At 35.1% G+C, this 6,984-nt stretch overlaps 1 non-coding gene across 1 annotated transcript; it reads left to right on the top strand.

The window, feature by feature from the left end:
- The first annotated feature begins 1,497 nt into the window (after positions 1-1,497).
- On the top strand, positions 1,498-1,657 carry LOC126032718 (U1 spliceosomal RNA). Its single transcript, XR_007503943.1, has one exon. It is a non-coding gene; the product is annotated as a U1 spliceosomal RNA (small nuclear RNA).
- Positions 1,658-6,984: the final 5,327 nt, after the last annotated feature.

Here is a 6,984-nt window from a genome sequence, read left to right as displayed (position 1 = left end):
CATCTTTTGATCCATTTTCCTTTTTGAAAATTGAGTGATGTAGAAAAGAAAAACAGGAGAAAAGGAAAAAATGCAAATGGATAATAATCATGAAAAACTGCTTAATGTTCCCAATTTCTAATTCATAATTATATACTTCTAAATATTTAAGAAAGCTTTTAGAAGTTATGTAGAGCTCTAATGTTCTCCCTCACTTTTTAGTACCTCATTCTTTCTTTTTGTATAGACTATAATTTTAGTAATAAGTTGGCACTGAATAAATTATCCTTCTAAACATAATTTTAAGTTCATTATACCATTCAGTGGTCCATACGAAAGAACTGTAAGAGTAATGGCAAGCATTTAGCAACAGGAAGTCACCAGAGAGCATAAAAATTGAAAAATGCAAAATAAATTTCTTGTCTGCCTGAATTAATTTATCTAATCAAGAGGCATGTTGCTGTTGATGCCATGATTACTGTGATGTACTCTTGAGGGAAGCTGAGCCTTTGTTTGCACTTGTGCTAAATGCTGTCACAGGATTTATTATCATAGAACTGACACATTTTCAAAAACACTATATTAAAATTAACTAAAAGCTGTAACCAGGGAATTGAGGAATGAACAGCAAATCGTCAGCATACCAGTTAGTTCTAATTGTCTAAATATAAAGACGCCATTCCAGTAAATAGTAGCACCTACGAGTGTGTGTATATCTGCATGTGTGTCTGTATGTATCTATGTGTGTGTGTGTGCGTACTTATTAGTTGCTAGGTCCATTATTTTATCTCATCAGCTTCCAAGGTCAATTATAATATTATTCCCATCTTACAGATAAGAAAACTAAGGCTGAAGAGGTTAACTGAATGCTTTTTCTTGTTAGTTGGATGCAAACTCTGACCTATCAGACTATGCATAGCACACACATATATGTGCTTTTTAATTTTGGTTACATAAATTTATTCTAATTTTCATTGTTTCTTTGGGGAAAATAAAAACACAAACAGCAACTATGTTGTCATATTTTTCTCCTTAAAATTTTGTGTACAAAGTTGAGAGCATGTGCTTATCTTAGACTCAGCCCACAGCCCACAAGCTGCTGCTGCAGGTTCACATACCTGAGTTTAATTTCACGCAGTATCTTATAATCTGTTTTATATCCTCTGGCATAGGCGGTTTTAATTTTGTTAAATATTATTCTAAACATTTATTTTAATGATCACAAAATATTTGATTGCACATCTACAAAATAATTTTAACCATATCTATAATGTTAGCATTTGGGTTATATGTAATTGTTCAATTTAATAAATCTTCATAATATTAATCTTTACAAAACATAGTCTATGTACTTTATTTCTGTGTCAATGGAAAAAATATTACATAAAAAGAAATCTTAAAATTTAACCCTGGGAAAATTATACAAAAACAACCTAGAGATTTGTTAGATGTCACTTTTTCTTGGTCTTTTTTTACCATAACTCATGGTTAATGTTTAATTTTAGCATGTATAAAGAAATACTTAACTAGCTAGAAAGATACCATGATCACGGAGGTGGTTTTTCCAGGGCAAGGCTTATCCATTGCACTCCGGTTGTGCTGACCCCTGTGATTTCCCCAAACGTGGGAAACTGGAGTGCATAATTTGTGGTAGTGGGGGATTGCATTCAAGCTCTTTAATTTAAAAAAAAAAAAAAAACTAAAAAAATAAAACGTGTATAAAGAAGAGAGTGTCCCTTGCGTTTAAGTTCTTTCCTTCCTTTTTTGTTTGCTTGGTTTTTGGCCACATTTGGCAGTGCTCAGGGCTTACTTCAGGTTCTGTACTCAGGTATCACTCCTGGTGGGCTTTGGGGACCAAATAGGTGAGGTGCCTGGGACTAAACCTGGGTTAGTCACATGTAAAGCAAATAACCCATTGGCACTGGCCTCTTTCCTTACATTTTTGTCTGTCTGTCTGCGGGTCACATTCAATAATGCTTAAGGGTCACTACTAGGTCTATACTCAAGATTACGCCTAGCAGTGCTTGCGTGGGCAAGGGGTGGGGCACACAAATGTCCCATATCTGAAAATATGGGATACTAAGGAGTGAATCAGGGTCTGCTCACCCATGTAGGCAAGAGCAAGAGCACTACCTACTGTACTATCAATGGCTCTTCCTTCTTTTTAATATTAGTTTTATTTCACACTAAACATCTTAAATTGATTCTGGTTAATTCAAACAGAACAAAAATTAAATATATATACAGAGTAACTGCAACCCAGAAAATGTTATTGGCTTAACTTTTCTGAGTTATTTTTAAGCCCAGAACGCAGGATCCACCATTCAAAAGACCACCAGGGAATGGGCAGTAATGTAAATGCAAGGGAGTTTATTCCAGCATGCTGGGGTCCAACATCTCCTAAGAAATAAGGACCCCAAAAATGGTTTACATATCAAATTAAATGGTACATGAGGCTCAATCTAGGGGAATTCCCACATCTGGGTATTGACCTTTAAAATTATTGGCTAACCCTGGCCGTTTAGCTCAGTTGTCTAAAATTATTGGTCGATGGGCCCCGAGGGAGAGATAATAGCGGTAGGACATTTGCCTTGCACACAGCTGACCCAGGATAGGCTGCGGTTTGAATCTCAGCATCCCATGTGGTCCCACGAGACTGCCAGGAGCGATTTTTGAGCCCAGAGTCAGATGTAACCCCTGAACACCCCTGGGTGTGACCCAAAAACACAATAAACAAACAAACAAACAAATAAATTATTGGTCCTTAGTACAAGATTGGGCTAGGTTTGGTTATAGTTCAAATGTAGCATCAGACAGATGGTTATGAAGGGCTGTCAGCTCAGTGAGGGATGATCAGGCATCCACAGATCCAGGTTGTGGTTTCATCTGGCTATCTGTTCATTGCTGAAAACTCAGGAATCAGTTGTCATCTGGCCATCTGTCAGCTGCTGTTTAACCTTACACGGATGTATTTCCTGACACTTACCCCTAGGTCTGGTTCCAGGAACTGGCTGTTCTTTACTGGGCCTAGTCTATCTTAAAACTGTAGCCTGACATGGCTGCACTTAGTTTCACAGCAAAGCCAGGTTTACAACAATTAACTTACTTAAGCATGCAGAGGATAAAAGACAAAACAATGTTATTTCTTTTTTAAATTAATATCTTTATTTAAACACCTTGATTACAAATATGATTGTAGTTGGATTTCAGTCATGCAAAATACACCCCCCTTCACCAGTGCAATGTTATTTCTAAAGGCACATCATATTCTAACCTCAGCATTTAGGATATAGTTAATTATAAAATCTTATATCCTAACATAATTAATTTTAAATCTTAGATCCTAATATTATTATGAGAGGCACAGTGATGAGCTTTGTAGAACAGAGAAGGTACCTTTCCCATAAAGGAAACAACTGATAAAAATGACAGGCTCACTATTAAGAAAAACATAACTCCCTGGTGATTTTTTTTTTTAGTTTTTTTATTAGTTCTTATTAGTATTGCTAGTTCTCCTTCAATAAAATCTTTCTTGTCTACCTGCTTTTCACTTTCTCAATTACTGTGTTCTTTTCTAATTATAATTATATTTAATATAAAAAGTACATTTATATATTTACTGTATTTTCCTCCTAATTTTCATTTTACACTAAATTTTAATAATGCATGACAACTTATTATAAGCATATTTAATTTCTATGTAAATGAGTAAATAGTCGATTTATGTTAATATTTCTGCCCTCACTAATAAACTTAATTTCTAGTTTAATATCTTATTTAAATTTATTCACACAGCTATTTTAAAAGCTGTATCTTATTATTCATGTAGATGTAGAGATGTGTTTATTATTGTTTTGCTTTTTTCCTGTTTTATATTTTGATGTTAGTCATTTCCTAACTTGTTTACTAATTTTATCAAGTTTCTCTGCTCAGAAACTGCTACTTCACATTCAAAGTTTATAATCACAAACAAGATCTTTTATTTCACAATTTTAGATACTCTTAGTTTCTTGACAAACATTTTAAATTCTCTGAGTTTAGGAGACATTCTATGAATGAAAATTTTATTAAATTTCCCAGTTCTGGGTCTGGAGTGATGGTATAGCAGGTAGACATTTGACTTGCAGATGGCCTAATTAGATTTTATTTGACCAGCTCATATGATTCCCCAGCACATCCAGGAGTAATTCCTGAGTGCAGATCCAAGAGTTAATCCCTAGTATTGCTGAGGTGCCCCCTAAAACAATAACAACTAAATAGATATAATTGTTAGTACTATTCTTGTCACTCCTAACTGAATTTTGGTGTTATATTTGCCTAAAAATATGACCTCCAAGCTAGGGCTCTTTGTCCTCTGGATTTTAGAGACCACAGTAAATCAACCAAAGATTTATAAAAATGTTAAATTAAAAGTCTCTAAGAGCAACACAAGCAAACATCAACATTTCCCTGTCACATAGTTGTATACCACACATACAAATTGTCTGGATATCAAGTGAATATAAAATAATGAAAAAACTTGAAGCATATCCTGATATAACAAAGCTTTAAAGTGCTTTACTTTTAACCACTTGCTAGGTAAGTTTTGAAATAAATACAAAGGGAAAAATATATGTTATCTCTGATTCTTATCTCCTAGCTTCAACAACTGTTGAAGTGTTTAGCATGACAAAACAGAACTACTGGTGATGAACGTTTCTTTTAGGGGTATTCACAATAATGTGTTTCTCAAAGGTTCAGTGTTTACAATAGCCTCCTACATTGAACAACATTGAGTTCCTTTCTTCTACCATTAATCAATTTTTGTTCAATATTGTGGAAGATAAAAAGCAAACAAGATATTCATGCATCTGGAATATGCATTTCAAGATAAGATAATGGAAAGAGATAGAATTTCTATGGCTCTATTATTTTCTACTAAAATGTCCTTAGTCATGTTAAATTGTAATGGCATTTTCTTTTTCTTAAAATGAATACTAATACTGTTGTCTTTAATGTTTTATAAAGATCAAATCAGATTTTGTTATTTCTTTTTTTTTTATTTTTTTATTTTATTTTTTTTTGTTTTTTTTTGGGCCACACCCATTTAACGCTCAGGGGTTACTCCTGGCTATGTGCTCAGAAATCGCCCCTGGCTTGGGGGGACCATATGGGACGCCGGGGGATCAAATCGTGGTCCTTCCTTGGCTAGCGCTTGCAAGGCAGACACCTTACCTCCAGCGCCACCTACCCGGCCCCAGATTTTGTTATTTCAATTCTTAAAACTATCATGATTATTATTTAGTAAATGCAAATTTTTCTCAAAATTTTGGATTTCCAAAAATAATTTGTTAAATATGAACTTCTAGCTGATCACTCCAAATAATGCATACTAAGTTTATATAATAATATTACATTTAGATTTTTAAAGCCAGAGTCTGAGATGATGGTTTGAGTATTAGTTTTCAAATACAATTTGAATAAATATGCAAAAACATGGTAAGATAAGTGGCCAGCAAAGTTCTTATGCACAAAAATAAATAGGAGTGAAATTCTTATCTAGACAGACAGGAGAGCACAGCCAAAGTATGGTTTTCATGGGTTACACTGGGGTGAAATGTTTAGGCCTAGCTTAAACACTGCAGACTATTTTATGAAAGGAAAAAAAAAAAGAACTAAGTTTATAGCCAGTTAGATCACAACCAGTTATTATTACTGCTACATTTAATATTGTGGTATTAAAAGTTAACAGCAATATTTAAAACTGATTGTATAATTTATATTAAAAGTTAGGTTAAAAACATCCTACTGCAAAGACATATTAAACAAAGGGGAAATTGTGCGTATAAAAATAAGCTTTTATCTACTAGGGATAAAAACTCATACTTGTTTACAACACCGGGACATCTCCCACCCTGAATGTATGTCATGTGGAAACAACTTAGGCTCCAGGGAACTAGACACTGACCGTTCAGCCTTAACTCCTGGATACCAGACATAGATATGACAGAGTTCTCCACAACAGCTCCAGGAACCAAATCCCCTCCAGGGCATTTACAATGCTGCTCTGACACCAACATAAGCCAGTTCTAAATTGATAACCTAACAATGAGGAAATGGGAACAACTTGATCTAAGAGCAAGTTGTCCTTCCTCATCAGCTATCAATAAGACAAAATCAGAAAACATGTCGCCCTTTGATCTGTGCAAAAGCCAAGATCGCTATATACAGACGACTGGTGTTGCAACCAAAACTGGGCAGTAGCATCCAGGGACCAACAACAACAACAGCAACAAAAAGCTCTAGCCTAGCTTTTGGTCTACGATCTGTTCAACAAACAAGAGCTCCAATTCCAGAAGTCTGACTGAGACAACTGCAACTGAACGGGTCTTCTGGAAACATAACAAAAGTCTTTATCCCAGGCTCCATTCTAGGAGCAACATAACGACCAAGAATACCAACTACAGAATGGATTAAAGCGACACTGAAGAAGCATAACTGCTAGAACCACAAAGAAAGACTTCATAAACTCCATTCCCTGAGCTGCACAGCCACTAAGATCTCTAGATACAGAGGTCTGATTTTACCATCCAAGACAAAGCAGAAGTCTTCCACACACCGCGAAAGCAGGAAGGGGAGAGTAAATGATCATGCAAGGAGTCTAGAGTTAATCCCATGACAATATACTTCAGGGGTGGAGAAACCCTGTATCTCCTAGATCAAGGGAATTCCTTCTACAATATCCCCAATAGTTACTGTGCCTATGCAGGGGGATAAAGAAAAGGAGGGGAAAAAAGCACAAAACAATCATTTTTCCACATGTTTATTTATTGATTGATCAATTTTTTGACGTTTTTATTTTGGTGTGGAGATTAAGGTTGATGTCTCCAATATTATTTTATTTTATTTTGTCTTGTCTTTCTCTTTCTTTTTGCACTCGAGCATGATTTGATTTCAGAACCGAGACTATTGTGTGGTGCCTGTCTATTGCTGTAGTGCTCACTGGTTATTTAATTCGATATTTCT

This window comes from Suncus etruscus, chromosome 1 (genome assembly GCF_024139225.1).
Source record: "Suncus etruscus isolate mSunEtr1 chromosome 1, mSunEtr1.pri.cur, whole genome shotgun sequence".
Lineage (NCBI taxonomy): Eukaryota > Metazoa > Chordata > Mammalia > Eulipotyphla > Soricidae > Suncus > Suncus etruscus.
This window is presented reverse-complemented; position numbering and strand designations above follow the sequence as displayed.